Source organism: Podarcis muralis, chromosome 1 (assembly GCF_964188315.1).
Source record: "Podarcis muralis chromosome 1, rPodMur119.hap1.1, whole genome shotgun sequence".
NCBI lineage: Eukaryota > Metazoa > Chordata > Lepidosauria > Squamata > Lacertidae > Podarcis > Podarcis muralis.
Window position 1 is genome coordinate 13,769,510 of NC_135655.1, and position 19,598 is coordinate 13,789,107.

Here is a 19,598-nt window from a genome sequence, read left to right on the forward strand (position 1 = left end):
CAGCACCAACACTTTGAATTGTGCTCAGAAACATACTGGGAGCCAATGTAGGTCTTTCAGGACCAGGACTAGTCTCAGTGGCATCCATTCCTGAATACCTCATTCCTGAATGTGCCCTGGTAGCTGAAAAGCATGTGTTTGAAGTGATTATAACTGTTCTGCTTTGGTAGTAGGGAATCACAGTGGGATGACTGGGAGCCAATGTAGGTCTTTCAGGACTGATGTTATATGGTCTCAGCAGCCACTCCCAGTCACCAGTCTAGCTGCTGCATTCTGGATTAGGTCATCCGCATACTGATGAACACCCAGCCCAAACCCCCGATGATCTCTCCCACAGTGCTCTTGAATGATGCAACATATGGTTGGTGGTGGGGAGCAAAATGGCATCTCCCAGGAAGCAGCCTCTAAGCCAGAGCTTTCCAAACTCTGTGTCCTGACACATTAGTGTTTCGGCTGCAGTGTGTGAGTGTGTCACGCTAACACTCCTCGTATTCCTCCCAGGGCTGGAAAGGGGTTAGTTTAACCTCCCGTTTGCTAATAAAATGGAATTACTGTGTCGTGAAATGATGCATGTCTAAAAGGTGTGTCACCAACATGACAAGTTTGGAAAGCTCTGCTGTAAGGACACCTCCGCTCTCACAGCCTGCTCACCTTCAAAAGGCATGACTGTGATTGACAATGGGGTACTAATGTTCTCTGCTGCATCCCTTTTGGAACAAATGAAAATCGAACCAAATAGGCCCCATTCAGTCCCAGTTTTCATTCATTCCAAAATGAGTGCACATGCAGAGTAGCAGTTTTCTCTGCTAATAACACAAGCCTCAGTCCTTTTCACCACTGCCAACTTGGCACAAAAGATAAAGCAAACTGATACTTTGCCAAATGTAGAAGTTGCAAGGTAAAAGATAACTGTGCAAATTGTGGGGAGCATCGCTCCACTTGGGAATATAAACCTGGATTGGTTAGGGTTTTGCTCCCACCCCAGCATCCCCTATGCCCTGCTACTTGAAATGTTTGTCCTTGCCTTAATTCTTACAAACTCATCTTTCTGCACTTTAACAAATTATGGGTATTGTTATTGCTATTGAAAAATAAAAGCGGAATGAATATTTTAATGCTCTTCTTTCCTTTTGTTTTCTTTCCCCCCTCTCATTTGTACAGGCCTTGTGACTAATCCCATTTTAAACATGAATATATAATGGGCCTAGCAGATGTTATGTCTGGTGTAAAGCATTTGGTTAGCAAAACATCGCCGTTTAAAAACATACTTACAAAAAAGCCGAGCTTTGGGTATCACTGTTCCTACAAAATAGCCACCCTTTGGGAATGATTGCAGCCTTTCTTACTGTTAGCCATTGTAAATTGGTGCATGAATTTTATTTCTGTGAAAAGGGGTGATTAATGGCGCTGGCTTCAGTCGCGAACGACATCGATTGGAACAAAGCAAACTTGCCTGCCACAAACGCACCTTAATCCTGACCTCCGGCACCTGTGCAATTACTACACACTGTCTCCTTGGTGCCGGATCTGCCAAAAGTGTGGAATTGTGCCCAAAAGGGGATGATTGACAAACACATTTACAAGTACATTTTCGTTTCGACATTTCAGCTCCCCTTTCCCTCGCTCTGAAAGGCTATGCATTCTCCTTCCATAGCAGAAAATGACACATTTCTTGCTATATAATATTTTTGCAAGGAAAAAAGTTGTCGTGCTGCAGTGTGACAGCAGCAGGCAGGCCTGTAGCACAGCTGAGCAGGCCAGCAGAACGAGCAAATGAATGGGCAGGCGGGTGGCCTTCGCATGTTCCCACTGTCACCACTGCTGCCACTTCCTGCCTGCCTGCTTGCTCGCCTGCAGGCACACACTACCGGGGGCAAGCATGGGATCTGAGCAAGCAGGCAGCCTGGGCAAGCCTTTGTGCACTACCATTCTTGCTGGCACCACCATGAGCTGAACTCTTTCCACACTTAATTTGCTCCCACCAGGAGGAGGCATGCACTTCCCAATGCCCACTTCTATCAGCTGGCGTGGGACCAAGGGGAGAAAGGTTCTCTCTTCTTCATACTCCTCATCTCTGTGAGTGACAGAGACAGTGACAGGGGGGATCTTGGGACTGGGGCAAATTGTTGAGGGAGGAAAGAGTTTTGGGTGAACTGTGGGAAAGTAGGCAAGGCTTGGGGGTTAAATGAGCTTTATGGGGTGTCAGGGAACTGACATCAGAGCGAGAGGCGAAGGGGAGGCTCCCAGATGATGCTGGCGAAGGACCCAGCACCAGGGGGAGAAGCAGCTCAGTAGAGGGGGAAGGAAATCAGCGCAACACCAGGGATAAAGGGGGGCAGATAGGGGAAGCGGAGAGAGAGCTTCAGGACTCTTCACTGGACATCAGTGAGGAGAGCACAGGTCCTCCACTACCCACGCCCTCCCTGCGCAGAAGACTCCCGCGCAGTGAGAGGAGGAGGAGACTGGGAGTCAAACAGCTTTTATGCTGGAAGAGGTTTAAGAAACGCCCACTGACGGATTCTGCTAGCGACTGAGGCAGCCACGTTGAGATGGGCTGTGCAGTCAGAACGGTTTAACAAGGCAATTTAGCCTAGAGAGGCGGCAGTTTACGCACGAGTAGCTCATACCCATTACATGGGGATATGAGGGTTGAAGGGGTTGTGAGGGGATGGGGGTAAGTGGGTGGGAGGTTTGTTTTGGTTGGTGTCAGGAGCCAGCCAGCAATAAATCACACTGAATAAGTGACATTAACTCTTTGTTCAAAGAATAAGACTCAGGGGAGCCAGGCCTAATGTGCACAGCTTCTCAGTAGGTCTTGCCCCTCTGAGGCAGTGGTGGAGATTGAAGGTCCCGGCCTTCCCACAGCTATCCAAGCAAGTTTCCTCTTCTCCAGATTGGCTCCCTGCCCCCCCCCCCCCAGGTTGGCCAAGCATCCTTCTTGGCAGAGGACAGCCCTCTTTTTGAAGAGGTCTCAGAAGACACCCTCTACTTGGAGGAGCCCTCAATTTGAAGGGTATGTTTGACCCAAGTCTAGTCAAAAGGTAAAGAACCAGAAGTCAGGTGAGCTGGTGGGGCCTCAGTAGTTTGGACAGCAGATTACAGGCACACAGCTCACCTGCTGCAGTTTCCCTCAGTATTTTGAGACACTTCATTTCAATTGTAGACATCGTTTTTAAAAAAATAATTTTCATTAAAGATTTTCTTGGGTTACAAAAGTACGTGCGTTGTCTCAGTTTTCAGGTCGTAGAGCCTTTTCAGTTACATTCAGTGTGAGACATTAATGTTGCATAAGACTGAGGAGAAACTGGGAAGGGAAGGGGGTGGTAAACTTTCATTCTTTTACTTTGTGTATGTGTGAGGGTTTTGTGTCACCGTCCCTTGGATAGGTTCTCTTTCTATTTATTTATTAGTTTCTATTGGCAGTGAGAGAGATTGTGGGGAGCCCAGGGCATGGTTGGTTGCCTTCAGTTGACTGCAGTGAGATTTGTTTCCATGAGGGGTGTGGGGGGTTGTTGGGTCATGTTAGCCATATCGATTCGTAAAATGTGCACCTACAGGCACTGATGAGCCTAGGCAATTTTTATGTTAAAAAAAAATTGGTTTAGGTATTTCCTCTCATTTTACAAAAGTGGCCACCACATCTGAGCCACCTCCTCGATGGAAGCAGAAGTGGTCTCTGGTTAAGCTCTGGAACTTGTTCCACCAGGAAGCAATAATGGCCAGCAACTTAGATGGTTTCAAAAGAGGGCTGGATAAATTCATGGAAGCGTGGTCTTGCACTCATGTTCTCCTTGAGGGTTTCTTAGAGGTTAGCCACTGTGAGAATAGGATGCTGGACTAGATGGGTTATTGGCCTGATCCAAAAGGCACATCTAATATTATTATGTTTTTTATGTTGCTAGAGTCCCTGATGTTTTCCTTTAAGGTCTTTATACCTATGCAGCCATTCCCAGAGTATGGAAACATATTCATATGTTATCTGAAACCAGAATTCAGTGGCTAGGTTGCTCACTGAAGCAAGACGGTCTGAGCATATCACACCGATCCTGGTCTGACTGCACTGACTACCAGTTAGTTTCCGGGCCCAATTCAAAGTAATAATAATGGTAACCATGTGCTGACACCATATTGGTGGATCCATAATTGGCCTCCACAGTCACTTATGGACTCATTGTTAAAACTGTGTTTATGGAAGACAATCTTACTCAGCTACGAGTGATTGCCAAAAAGAAGTCAGTGAGCTGGTCCCAAGCCGTCAAGGGCTTTCTGTGCTAGAGTTCCAGGGGAAGAGGGACTGACTATTAAAACATTCTGGAAATTGCAGCTCTGTGGTGGGAATAGGGGCCTCATCCTATCTATTATTATCACAAAGAACAAGCTACAGCCCCCAGTGATACTTTCAGGGAAGCCATGGCTATTTAAAATGGCATGCTGTTGCTTTAAATGTATAATTGTTGTTGTTTTTAACTTCTGCAAACTTTGAGGATTCCAAAGCCTGCTGGTTCTTCCCTCTTTTGGGCAGGTGTTGCTGTTTTGGCTTCATAAGCATCATCACTTACAGCCTGGACATCAGAAATGAAAGAATCAATCCCCAATGCAATCTCTCTGTTCTCCCATTACCACCACATTCTGCTCATAGGACCTTCTGTAGCTTCTTCACCCAAACCACGGAGCCTGACGATTCCTAGCTAGTCTATAACATTAGCGGGATTTGAGTTATTAGACCATTGCGGACTTTCTCTACTTTGTGCAAACAAGTGTAGGCATGATTACATCACCCGATGCTTGTGCTCAGTCCGGTGAAATGAGAGGAGGCAGCAGACCCCAAGTGCTGGCTGGATTGCTCCTTTTTAAACACGAGATCCTTCTGTTTCCAGCTCAAAAACACAGGAACTAAGTAAACATTCACTTTTCTCTTTGGGAGCTGACCTTTAGTATTAAGTAGAGGTCAGCCGAATGGCATCATGCATATTTGAATGGTTATACAGGACTTACTTTACACTGAGTTTCCCCAGGGTAATTATTTCCTATCAGAGCCAGGGAAGTTTAATATCTGTATGCAATATGTATTTACACTTCATGCCAATGCATTAAATAAAATTCTATCACATTCTGTCTTTGTCTTTGTCTCTCCCCCCCCACACACACACACACTCTCTCTCTTCCCCTTTCAAAGGCATATTGTACATGATCAGCTTGCAAATTCCTAAAAGAGGTGGAAAAGGCTTCCAGTAGCATTGAAGCAGTTGCGGGGGGGAGGGGGTAATAATAGCCGTGGGGTAAGGAAATGGCAAAATATGCAGCTAGAAAGGTGCATCACAAAGAAGGCAGGGGGTTGAGAGGTAGCTTAGAATGACACACAGTCATCATACAAAGTCTGAGGCTAACACTGATAATTTTTTGGAATAATAATAATAATAATAATAATAATAATAATAATAATAATAATAATTTGAACTTATTAGACACTTGTTCCAGAAGGTCTCCAATTGACTTACAACACGCTTAAGCTCAAGTAAAAATAATCCTTTCAGTGAAATTTCATGGACCTCATCTTGTTTGTGACATTCTCTCGTAGGCTTGGTTACTCTCTCCATTATGTGTTTGTATCGTGCGTGTTAATCTATTGAGGACTGTGGGACCGTTTATTGTAAAGGGTTCAACTGGGCAACCATTCAATGTGACAATGCTGTGACTCTTATGAATAACAATGAACCCATGCCATGAGACAGCAGCTCACAGAGGAAACATCCAGAGGCCCCGGCTACTTACCTTCTCTGTTTGTTTTAGAGTCCTAGATCCATATCTTGTACAAAGTGGCAATTCTTTCATTCTTTTTTTACTGAGATGGTTTCTTTGCCCTTGCTCGTGTTTATTCAGAGTGCTTCAAAGGAGACGTTGTAATAGCTCCAGCCGGCCTCACTGTGCACGAAGCTTCTCTGTGATTAATGGACATTTTAATAAATGATGAATCAATTACTATAGATTGTCAACAGCCTGCCTGTTTCCATGGTTTAAAATTAGTTATAGCATCTACGACTGATCGGTTTAACCATGTATGACAAACACCACTCATTCTTTGATGTGTTTAATGCGTCTAGCGCTAATTATATTTGAGCTGAATTTCCAAGGCAAAAGTTCGGAACTGTTCGCGTCCGGGGCTTCTTGGCTTCTTTTGGTTTAGATGTTCTGTAAACATTGAGACTGAAGTCCTCATAAGCATTTATCCAAATCAGATAGATCAACTAACTGGATGAAAGTGAAGAATGATTAAGCAGCCATCCCAAAAATGAGAAGGAGAGGGGAATAGCTCAACTAACAACAACAACAACAATAATAATAATAATAATATTGTTTATACCCTGCCCATCTGGTTGGGTTTCCCCAGCCGCTGGATTTTTAATCTAAAAGAATGGCACTGTCATTAAAAAATAAATAAACACAGATTGGCTGATAGAAGCACATGGCCAGGTCATGTGATGTGGCATCACAACGAAATGAAGCCAGGTAAATGCTGTGTGCAGACGTTCAATCTTTAGAGCAATGAAAACTATATTTCTCCTTTGCTGAAACAGTGTTGCACTAGCATGGTAAGCATGATATCTACGAGAGGGAGTGTCCTCTAAAGGACTGCTTCTTTCCATTTGAACCTACCCGGACCCTGAGATCATCCTCTGAGGCCTTTCTTTGTGTGCCTCCTCCAAGAGAGGTCCGGAGGGTGGCAATGTGAGAACAGGGCCTTCTCTGCAGTGGCTCCCTGACTGTGGAATACTCTCCCCAGGGAAGTTCGCCTGGCACCTTCATTATACAGCATTAGGCATCAGCCAAAAACGTTCCTTTTTAACCAGGCCTTTGGTTGACCTGATCGACATCCTATACCTTTTTAAAATGTGGCTCTTTTGGGGGGTGGGGTGTTATTGGGTTATTGTTTTTATTTTGATTTTATATATTTTGATATATTTTTTTTGTGAACCTCCCTGAGACCTGCAGGGTATAAGGTGGTATATGTATATGTAAAAAGGAAAAGGGACCCCTGACCATTAGGTCCAGTCGTAACCGACTCTGGGGTTGCGGCGCTCATCTCCCTTTATTGGCAGAAGGAGCCGGCGTACTGCTTCCGGGTCATGTGGCCAGCATAACTAAGCTGCTTCTGGTGAACCAGAGCAGCACACGGAAATGCTGTTTACCTTCCCGCCGGAGCGGTACCTATTGATCTACTTGCACTTTGAGGTGCTTTCGAACTGCTAGGTTGGCAGGAGCAGGGACCGAGCAACGGGAGCTCACCCCATTGTGGGGATTTGAACCACTGACCTTCTGCAAGCCCTAGGCTCTGTGGTTTAACCCACAGCGCCACCCGCGTCCCTATATGTATATGTATATAAATATAAAATCTCTATCCATACATTGATATAAAATGTGCAAGGTGCCATGATGCCATGATGCCATGCAGGCAAGCCCTGCCTCCCTCTGACATCGTATATCACTGTACTTTGTGATGTCCTCATGATGAAAGCATATGTTCTTTGTGCATAACAATGTACAGGAATCCTCCATGGAAGGAGGGAACTTGGCTCAGTCTATTTGGGCATGCATGTAGATCTGCTTCTGACATAGTTGAACATGCAGACTTTGAGGGGTGGTGCATGAGAGTGGGGGAGCCTTGCCCACATGCCCCTTCCAAGCCCCCCTTTAATGCACAGAGAGTGTGTTTGGGTGTGTAAGAGAATATTGCAATTTTACAAGGTGGGAACCTGGACGCAGGGGTTGGGGGTGTGCGGGCTCTTTGCTTTCTTTACCTAATTATGATCGGATCCCCACGCTCCCAAGTGCATAGAGAGGGGAAATGGAAAAAGAAAAGGAAGGAAAGAATGGTACGTTAATGGAATATATAAATAAATGTGCACAACTCTGAATAGTGCATGAATAGTTTCGTCTATTCGTCGCGTGCGTTTTTCAGAGAATTTCACTGTTGATTTCCTTTAATATACCTTCCCCGACAATTTCCCTTGTTTTGAAATGGATTTTAATGCGACTTTGTTATTTGCTATTTCTGCAAAGCACTCTGAGGGCTCACTGGAAGAGGCGGGGGAATGGTGCATAAATACAAATGATATTCAAAAGAAGTGATTATGGTTGAAGTTCATTCACTGAATAAAGGCTCGTTTTACATACCTCAGGCTGCAAACCTACACACACTTTCCTACGAGTAAACCGTGCCAAAAATAGTGGAACTGACTTCTGAGTAAATATGCTTAAGCTCATGGCACCAAGATAGTTTCCTGGGGGTGTGGTAATTTGGATGCTAATAATACCTTATTTCAAAACTCATTGCCCAGGTGAGCTTCATATCTTCCCAAGGCTTTCAGGAAAGCAAAAGAAACAGCAGTGTCTTTATATCCACACAGAGACACCACTGCAGTAGGCGACAATTAGGAATGGGAGTGGCAAGAGAAGAGGGGGTATTTGTCTATTTCTCCCGCACCATGATCTGAATGGAAAACAACACTCGCCATAACATTAGGGGCTGGTGAAAAGGTGGGAATGTCTACTTTGCTGCAGAATGTTATTTGGATTGCCAAAGTCTTGCAGCTGCAATAGGTTAGGCAGAGTGGCTGGGGAAGCCCAGCCAGATCGGTGGGGTATAAATAATAATATTTTTATTATATAAGTTACCCCTGCTGAAATTCCCTGTCCCATATCACTACTAAAGGTGCAGGAGCAAATTATTATTATTATTATTATTATTATTATTATTATTATCATCATCATCATCATCATCATCATCATCACTACTACTACTATTAGGAAATCTTCCAACAAAATATTAAAACACAAAAAAATTCATACATTAAAAACCTCCCTGCCTTCAGATGTCTTCTAAAAGTCAGATACAGTGGTACCTCGGTTTACGAACTTAATCCATTCCGGAAGTCCGTTCTTAAACCAAAACCGTTCTTAACCGAGGCACGCTTTCCCTCATGAGGCCTCCCGCTGCCGGTGCCCTTCCACTGTTTGGATTCCGTTCTTAGACTGAGGTAAAGTTTGCAAACTGGAACACTATTTCTGGTTCTGCGGAGTTCATAGACCAAATAGTTCTTAAACAGGACTGTTCTTAAACCGAGGTACCACTGTAGTTGTCTATTTCCTTGACATCTGATGGGAGGGCGTTCCACAGGGCGGGCGCCACTTCTGAGAAGCCCCTCTGCCTGGTTCCCTGTAACCTCACTTCTTGCAGGAAGGGAGCTGCCAGAAGGCCCTCAGCACTGGACCTCAGTGTCCGAGATGAATGATGGGGGTGGAGATGCTCCTTCAGGTATGCAGGGCCGAGGCTGCTGGACTTCTCAAACTGAAGGCAGAGACTGGCTACTGCTGTGATGCCCCTATTCATTCGGAAAAGGACTTGCCAATAGCTGTTGGTTCTCCTTCACTGGAGCTATTTAGGCAGATGCTAGCAGCCACCTACCAGGGATGGTGTTGCTGCACCTTGCATTGCAGATCCAGCATTGAGCAGACAGTCAGGCTAGATAGCTTTCTAAAAGAGCTAAACAGAAACTTCATGTTCAGAGGCAGTGGAAACCAGTCAGATCCTCCAAGTGTCCCTTTGTTCCAGGGATAGTCCCAGATTTACAGAAGCCACCCCAGTTTCGGAATCTATCCTGGAATGTCCCACTTTTCCTTAGGAAACACCCCCCCCAATTTTCATCGGAGAAATATTGGAGGGTATGGAGTTATCCGACCCTCAAGCCATCTGAAGGCAGCCCTGCATAGGGAAGTGTTTTTTTAAAATGTTTAATGTTTTGTTAAAGGTAAAGGTAAAGGTACCCCTGCCCGTACGGGCCAGTCTTGCCAGACTCTAGGGTTGTGCGCTCATCTCATTCTATAGGCCGGGAGCCAGCGCTGTCCGCAGACACTTCCGGGTCACGTGGCCAGCGTGACATCGCTGCTCTGGCAAGCCAGCGCAGCACATGGAACACCGTTTACCTTCCCGCTAGTAAGCGGTCCCTATTTATCTACTTGCACCCGAAGGTGCTTTCGAACTGCTAGGTTGGCAGGCGCTGGGACCGAACGACAGGAGCGCACCCCGCCGCAGGGATTCGAACCGCCGACCTTTCGATCGGCAAGTCCTAGGTGCTGAGGCTTTAACCCACAGCGCCACCTGCGTCCCTAATGTTTTGTTATGTTTTTATATATGTTGGAAGTCACCCAGAGTGTCTGGAGCAACCCAGTCAGATGGGCGTGGTATAAACAGTGAAATTAATTATTCTGGAATAGGACATCCTTATTTTCATTAGAGAAATGTTGGAGGGGACAAAGGGTACAGGGTTAAGCTGTTCCATTTCTGCTTGGACTGTGTTGTTGTTTTTCTTAGTCATTTAGTCGTGTCCGACTCTTCGTGACCCCATGGACCAGAGCATGCCAGGCACTTCTGTCTTCCACTGCCTCCTGCAGTTTGGTCAAACTCATGCTGGTGGCTTCGAGAACACTGTCCAACCATCTCGTCCTCTGTCACCCCCTTCTCCTTGTGCCCTCCATCTTTCCCAACATCAGGGTCTTTTCCAGGGAATCTTCTCTTCTCATGAGGTGGCCAAAGTATTGGAGCCTCAGCTTCAGGATCTGTCCTTCCAGTGAGCACTCAGGGCTGATTTCCTTAAGAATGGATGCGTTTGATCTTCTTGCAGTCCATGGGACTCTCAAGAGTCTCCTCCAGCACCATAATTCAAAAGCATCAATTCTTTGGCGATCAGCCTTCTTTATGGTCCAGCTCTCACTTCCATACATCACTACCGGGAAAACCATGGCTTTAACTATACGGACCTTTGTTGGCAAGGTGATGTCTCTGCTTTTTAAGATGCTGTCTAAGGTTTGCCATCGCCTTTCTCCCAAGGAGCAGGCATCTTTTAATTTCGTGGCTGCTGTCACCATCTGCAGTGATCATGGAGCCCAAGAAAGTAAAATCTCTCACTGCCTCCATTTCTTCCCCTTCTATTTGCCAGGAGGTGATGGGACCAGTGGCCATGCTCTTCGTTTTTTTGATGTTGAGCTTCAGACCATATTTTGCGCTCTCCTCTTTCACCCTCATTAAAAGGTTCTTTAATTCCTCCTCACTTTCTGCCATCAAGGTTGTGTCATCTGCATATCTGAGGCTGTTGATATTTCTTCTGGCATTCTTAATTCCAGCTTGGGATTCATCCAGCCCAGCCTTTCGCATGATGAATTCTGCATAGAAGTTAACTAAGCTTGGACTGTGGGCTTCCCAAAAGCATCTGGTGGCCACTGGAGGTAAAATAAAGCTTTGTGGGTTGATGCACAAAGACTCTTCTTATCATCTAAAAAATCAGGAAAAGCCAGTCTTCCGGGGGGGCAATTAAGAAAAGAGCCACACTGCAGTGGAATAATTAAGAGCCAAAAGGATCACACTAACACAGCTCTGGCGAAGGGAAGAATCACCATTCTCTGCCCAACCTGGTTGACATCCTCTCCGAAGGTTGCCTAAATGAGTTCATTAAACAGCAAGCTGAAAGGGGCTAGTGGGTGTAGCTTACTTGAGTTTTCAAAAGACTTTTGACAAGGTCCCCATTAAGGAAAATAAATAAGCAGAGGGGGTCAGAATACCCTGAAATTCAGTGGAGGTGTAATAGGATGCAAGGGGATATAATTAATGACCTGTTTAAAAGTGCAAAGGAGCTGATAATGGGAGGCACCCCTTGATCTAGCATTTGGAACTGCTATGTTTCAATAGATGGCTAATGATTTTGAAGCAGAACCATTCTCCGAGGTTACAAAAATAGCCACACTTGCAGACATATTTACAGCTCTGATCTAACCCCCATTGTTTCTTTCTGAGCATTGCACTTGTAGCCACAGAAATCAACAGATGGCTGGTGTCCAGATCAAGGAAACAAATAGCACCACTCTGTTCTGCCTTAGTCAGACCTCACCTGGGTTACTTTGCCCAGTTTGGGGCACCACAGTTGAAGAAGGATATTGGCAAGCTGGAAGGTGTGCAGAAGAGCGTGACCAAGATGATCAAGGGTCTGGAAACCAAGTGTTATAAGCAAAGCTACCACACGTCTGGATTTTCCTGGACATTACTGGGATTTCAATGGAGGAAGTGACATCTGGGGGGGATTTACAAAATGTGGCACTTTGTCCTGGGTCTTAGGTAAGCCAATTGAAAAATTGTGGGTTTGTAAGAAAAAGCTCAGCAACTTTCAGGTTTTCCTTTTTAAAAAAGGTCAACATGGCAACCCTGTGAAATATGGCAACCCTAGTTATGAGGAACGGTTGAGGGAGTTGGGTATATTTATACTAGAGAAGAGAAGACTGGGAGGTGACGTGATAGTCATCTTCAAATATCTGAAGGATTGTCACATGGAATATGGAGCAAGCTTGTTTTTTGCTGCTCCGGAGGATAGGACCCAAACCACCAGGTTCAAATTACAAAAAATGAGATTCTGGAATCAGCTACATTAGTAAAGAAACAGCGATTTGAATGCGTTGCAAACATGCAACACCAGATGGCGCCAGAGAGCAGGAAATTTAAAAACGCGGTTTTCCATAGGGTTTTTTTTTCTCTTTTGTTGTAATTCTCTAATTTTTGACTTTGCTATAGCATCCTGCCCCCCTATGTCTAGATCCAACCTCTGACTATAATCTGATGGTAAGACAGTGGAATGGAGCATGGTGGTGATTCATGCAGGTCCTTTCCCCCCATTGGTGGAGGGACCTTCTGCATCATTTTGTAACCCTGTATCTTTTTCTTTTGTTTTAAAAATGGCAGCCATTTTGTGTTGTGCCATGCACCACAGGGCAGCCATTTTATGATTGGCAGCAACAGCACCAAAATTCCAAATGTGTTCACTGGCCCCAAAAGGTTGGTGACCCCCTACCAGTGGCGTAGCATGGGGGTGCAGGGGGGCCAGCCGCACTGGGCGCAACATCTGGGGTTAGGACAAATCCATGGGTTAGGGGGGCGCAAATCCACAGGTTAGGGGGCGCAAATTACTTGCCTTGCCCCGGGTGCTGACAACCCACGCTACGCCACTGCCCCCTACTCCAACTCATGAAGGGCAATGGGGATGGTCGTAGAAGGACACAAATCTAGCACACTGTTAAGCACTCTCCTCTCTCATGTGTTGTATTTACTTATACATATAACCACTGAACATGGCTTCTGCCTCATTCCTATTGAATTAATTGATTTTTGGGGGGAAAGGAAAGTATAGGAATAACCTTCTCAATGCCACCCAGAGTTCTCTTGAGGAGAAAAAAATATTATATCCAGAATATATTGCAGTCTGTGCATTTCCTAGCTTTACAGCAATTATTCTGCCTGCTTACAGTGCTAGCTTTTTGATAAATATGTGCTGGGATGAAAGGAGAAATTGTTGCAACTTGAAATTACATTAAATTGGCCCAGATGCTTGCTTGGTTTTCATTTCCCTTAATTTAAAAAGAGAAATGGAATAATGATATTATTAGTTGCATGCATTCAGAGAGGGTAGTATCTTTTAGGTATCAAAAAGTACCTGCCGTGCTTAACGGGTATTGATAAAACAACCGTTTCATTTTTCACTGCCACGTTATTTTAAGAAGGTATCTAATATTTCTCATTTTTAGCTTTTGCAAATGTGTGGAGGTGGGTGCTCTTAAGGGACAGAAAGAAAAAATAATAATTTATGATTATCTCAGTCTATTATAATATTTTTTTAAATACAGTGGTACCTCAGGTTACATACGCTTCAGGTTACAGACTCCGCTAACCCAGGGGGATCTTTGCACCACAGCACTGGATATGCTTAAGATGGCCCTGGAGAAAGCACTAGAGTAGGAGTGGAGAACCCCCATCCTGCAGCTGTCATTAGCATAGCTGTCAACTTTTCCCTTTTCTTGCAAAGAATCCTATTCGGAATAAGGGAATTTCCTTTAAAAAAGGGAAACATTGACAGCTATGCATTAGAGCCACCAGGTCCTCCTATTTCACCTGCAAGCGTTTGGATTTGATCTCCCACTTTATCACTACCCGAAGGAGTCTCCAAGCGGCTAACATTCTCCTTTCCCTTCCTCCCCCACAACAAACACTCTGTGAGGTGAGTGAGGCTGAGAGACTTCTGAGAAGTGTGACTGGCCCAAGGTCACCCAGCAGCTGCATGTGGAGGGGCGGGGATGCAAACCTGGTTCACCAGATTATGAGTCTACCACTCTTAACCACTACACCACACCTGCAAGGCCATTTCAACCAACCATGCCCACCTTTCCAACACCTGACAACATTAAATCCTGGTTCGGACTAAAGGGGGTTTGCAGGCATTATTGTCCACCGTTGACAGTGCTTGCAAAGCCCTTTGCAATACATTTGCCAGCTGATTGTTTGGTCCCTTTGAAAGCACTCCATGAGATAGCACATCTCAAGACTCAGCGATCACCTTGCCAAAACCTCGCAAAGGCTTATCAAGACCCAATGATCATCTGATTTTTGGGCTGTGTTAAATGCCTTTCAAAATGCCATCTTGCAGAATGCTTTGTGCAAAGCATTCCACAGCCCCCAACCATCACATGCTTTAAATGTGTAGTGAGAATGTGGTCTGCTTGACTGTGCAGGTGGAATGACGTCTGCTTACATAAAGGAGCTTCCTCTCCCTTTCCTCCCTCTGGGCATTATCCAGAGATCTGTTGAGATTTCCATTCCACCTTAAGGAGCAGACGTGTGGAACTGTTGCGTGTCACATGTCTGGATTGTGTGTCAACTGTTGCGTGTCACAGCTTGCTGGGTACTTCCAGTGTGTATAGCTTTTGCTTTTCCCATTCTCTCTGAGAAGACGAAAGAGAGAGTTGACATGTTTCTTTGTCCTGATTTATGATTAATAAATCTGTAGTTGTAGTATGCTTCCACAAGCCTCACGCCTATTCTGTGTGTGCAGTTCACTCTGCTGATAGTGTGCCCTGGCTTTGAAGCCCGGCTCGGTGATCTACGTGAGAGCAGAGGCCGATGGTCTTCGCAGCGGGACGGTTGGAAGGAAACGGCCCAGCTGGGGCTTCCCAGCTGGCCTCCTGGCCCTCTGCATGTCGACAAGATCTGGTCTGACAGGTTGGAAGAACTCTTAGAACTGTGTGTGTGTGCAGGATGCACTGGGGGGGGGGGAGAGAGAAAGGCATTTCTGCTCTGCAAGTGGAAGGCCTTCCACTCTCACAATGCCTTTGTAGGATACAACCCAGAATACAGCAAGGCACTTCTCTTATTCTTAAGCAAGAACTCCCACTCAGATTGCTTAGCGTGAATGAGTCATGTCCTAGCGTACTGTGCACTTGAAGGATTCGAGAGGAACAGATCCATGATGCAAACTTGCATGAAATTTGCATATTATTATTATTATTATTATTATTATTATTATCAATGCTATTTTTCTAGAAAAAGAGGTGCCAGAGCTCACCATGAACTTCTCCCTTGTTCTTTTAGAATGGCAATGGTGCCCATCTGAGAGGTGCCAGAGCTGAGCTCTGGTGAGCTCCGGCTGATAAAACCCCCCGATTATGATTATGATTATTTTGTTAGTCACTTTATCTTGCCCAAAGCTAATCAGAATGACTTGCTGTTGTTTAGTCGTTTAGTTGTGTCCGACTCTTTGTGACCCCATGGTCCAGAGCACACCAGGCACTCCTGTCTTCCACTGCCTCCCGCAGTTTGGTCAGACTCATGCTGGTAGCTTCGAAAACACTGTCCAACCATCTCGTCCTCTGTCGCCCCCTTCTCCTTGTGCCCTCCATCTTTCCCAACATCAGGGTCTTTTCCAGGGCGTCTTCTCTTCTCATGAGGTGGCCAAAGTATTGGAGCCTCAGCTTCATGATCTGTCCTTCCAGTGAGCACTCAGGACTGATTTCCTTCAGAATAGATCGGTTTGATCTTCTTGCAGTCCATGGGACTCTCCAGAGTCTCCTCCAGCACCATAATTCAAAAGCATCAATTCTTCGGCAATCAGCCATCTTTCTGGTCCAGCTCTCACTTCCATACATCACCACTGGGAAAACCACTACATACAACCAACCAATGCAAAGGTATATATTGCCTGGGTGCCTCTGAGCAAGTTTCAGATGGCGGGTGGGTGGCGTCTCACTAGTGCTGTGCTTTGGGGTGTCTCCAGCCCCCCGCCTATAAACCAAGTAACACAATCAAAGTGAGGCAAGAGGGCAGGAAATCTGGAGGCTGGCTCAAAAGGTCCAGGGCTCGCAATGCCCCCAGCTGGAACCCCACTGTTGAGATTCTGGAATGGCATTGTTGCCTAACCAACATGAAACTCCACGGGTGGACCGAATGGGTCCTAATTTCTAATCACAAAAGAATAGGCCGTTCAAAAAAAGAAAGAAAGAAATCAGTGCACCTCGCCTTCCTGGTGCTTTAGTTCTGATTTATGCGGAGCACACAAACAGTTAAGGCATTCCACCGAGGCACAAAATAACCTCATTATCATTTCTAATGCCGATCAATGCTCCACATGCTGCCCTTTGGAGAGAGCAAAATAAATAAACACCAAGTTTCCCAAGCTGTGCAATTATCGCCGAGATCACATTTGCAAAGTAGCATTAAAGATTTCACAGTAAACCTTTATAAGACAGCCCCGTGGCAGGCTCCCGCTTTTCCCCCTGCCTTGTCGATATATTTTCGTTCTTTCTTTTCGCATTGAGCGAAATGCAAATTGATATCTTGCCTATTGATTATTTCTCCTTCCCTCCAGGCTGCTCCACCTATCCCACCTCCCCATTTGGATGATGATGATGATTTGTTGGTTCCCGGTGACATTTTGTCACAATCTGCCGCTCGTGGCATTAGAGACCTCCCCTGGCTGAACTTTAATGGCACAGCCTCCCTGTCCCATGTGAATGGGGGCGGGAGTCCGCTATTGTTTGAAGTGAACTGATTGGTGTGAGAGAGCCTCGAGCTCCCACTCCTCAGCATGGGGTCCAAAGCCCAACATATGCTTCCTGCTTGCTAGATTTGTCTCCAATAATAAAAAACAGGGTTTCTTTTCAATTTTAGGCTCAGGCCAAATTTATCAAGAGAAAAGGCGAAAAAGCCAGGGCCGGCAATCTGTTGCCTCTCTTCCAGGACTAGGACAAAAGTGAATGGAGAATTAGAAGAATGGGGCATTACCAAGATGATCTCGACCCTTCTTCCCTATACTCCTCGGGGGGGGGGGGATTTAATAATAATAATAACAATAATAACAGCAACAACAACAACAACAACAACAACATATTATTATTTATACCCCACCCATCTGGCTGGGTTTCCCCAACCACTCTGGGCAGCTCCCAACAGAATAACAACAACAACAACAACAACAACAACAACAACAACAACAACAACAACAACAAATAAAGTGATAAGACATCAAACATTAAAAACTTCCCTAAACAGGGCTGCCTTCAGGTGTCTTCTAAAAGTCAGATAGCTGTTTATTTCCTTGACATCTGATGGGAGGGCATTCCACAGGGCGGGCGCTACTACTGAGAAGGCCCTCTGCCTGGTTCCCTGTAGTGTCACTTCTCGCAGTGAGGGAACCACCAGAAGGCCCTAGACCAGGGGTCTGCAACCCGCGGCTCCGGAGCCGCATGTGGCTCTTTTACACCTTTGCCGCGGCTCCGGGGCGGATACTAGTGAGGGGAGGAGGCGCATTGTGCGCCCCGACACTCCCCACTGTGGCGGGCGCTGTACTGGCTGTGACGTCACATGGGGGCGGTGCATGCGTTAGTCACGCACCGTCCCGACGTCACCTTCCCGCCCGCTGTCAGATCGGAGGGCAGCGGCGTGCATGCTTTAAATGTCGCAATGGTTTTGCGGCTCCCAGGTTTTTTTCTCTTCAGAAACGGGTCCAAGTGGCTCTTTTTGTCTTAAAGGTTGCAGACCCCTGCCCTAGACGATTTAGGTCTACAATTTCATTCTGTTTTCCTTAGAACCTGCACAAAACGAGGAGTGTTTTTCCCCAGAGTGGCTGGGGAAACTCAGCCAGATGGGTGGGGTATAAATAATAAATAATAAATTATTATTATTATTATTATTATTATTATTATTATTATTATTATTAGGCACTGCAGCCTGCAGGTTTTTACATATAGAAGGAAGGAAATGAGCCACATTTAATTTTGAGATTATATTATCTATTTTCCCCCTTGTGGATGTTGATCCAGCATTGAGTCTGTATTTCTCTGTACTCCCATTCCAGAGATTGGGCCTTCTGCATGCAAGGCTGTGGCAGAAGCAAGATTGAACCGGGGGAACTGCTGGTACATAGCTCAGTTTCTTAGCCACTACAGTAGACCAGCTCTCTCATCACAGGTAAATTTCCATGGTTATTTTCTCACAGTCCTTATTCATAATGATGGAGCCAGAGCAGGTACCGTCTTCTTCTTCTTCTTTGGCGATCCCTCGCAGCTGAGTAAGTAAGAACCGTCTTCCATAAACACAGTTTTAACAATGAGTCCATAAGTGACTGTGGAAGCCAATTCTGGAACTACATGTTCTTCCACAGTGGGGGCATTGGTTTCTGGGTGGGAGTTGATCACAGTGTGGATTTGCCAAGCATGCCGTCCTCTTAGCACATGTCTCTCTTGCATTCTGATTTTGAGTGTCTTCAAAGTCCACGACACCTTTAGTAAAGGCTGTTCTCCAACTGGCACGCTGGCAGGCCAGTGTTTCCCAGTTGTCGGTGTTTATACTACATTTTTAAAGATTTGCCTTGAGACAGTCTTTAAAACTCTTTTGTTGACCACCAGCGTTACACTTTCCATTTTTAAGTTTGGAATAGAGTAGTTGCTTTGGAAGATGATCATCAGGCATCCGCACAACATGACCAGCCCATTTGACACACACCCATTGACAAAACAGGTTCTGCACATCGCAGAGGGTCAGGTTTATCACAAAGTTCCACCCATTTCATCAGGTGACGCAAGTCATGTTCATATTAGTTCTCTAATTCCATATGAGGGTGAACCAGGCAAATGATCACATCCTGCCCCAGGTACAAACTCTTCATTGGAGTCACCGTGTCACCACTCAAGATGAAGCCACGCATTGCAAAAGCAGGCTGTGAGGTCATATGTCCCTTGCCTGTATGACACAAAATGACAAATCATCAGGAAAACAAACATCCTAAGTCTCTTTTCTGATGTTTAATTTACTCGCCGTCCATCATTCTTCATGATACACCTCTACCTGCCCCCATTATTTTCACAGAGGAAGCTCACTTGTTCTGCCCAAGCAGAACATATGCAGAGAATGGTTCCATTTATATGTAGATTTGCCTAAAGGTCTTTACTAAGAAATACTAATCGAGGATTATGAAGTTTTTCTCCCCTTCCTTCATATTTATTTCTTACAGGTGAGAGGGTGTTCATGTATCTTTTAAAGGATTTTCTCAACTGGATCAGATAAAGAAACGACTCTCAGAGAAATGGGGGGGGGGGAGTCCTTAAATCTGAGCCCATCCATCTTCTGTCAAGTGAGCACAGATCTCTGAAAGCTCTAGGATTAACTTCAATGTCAACAAAAGAAAAGTTCTTTTGTTCGGCGACGGAAAAGTATATATACAAGGGTTCTGAATATG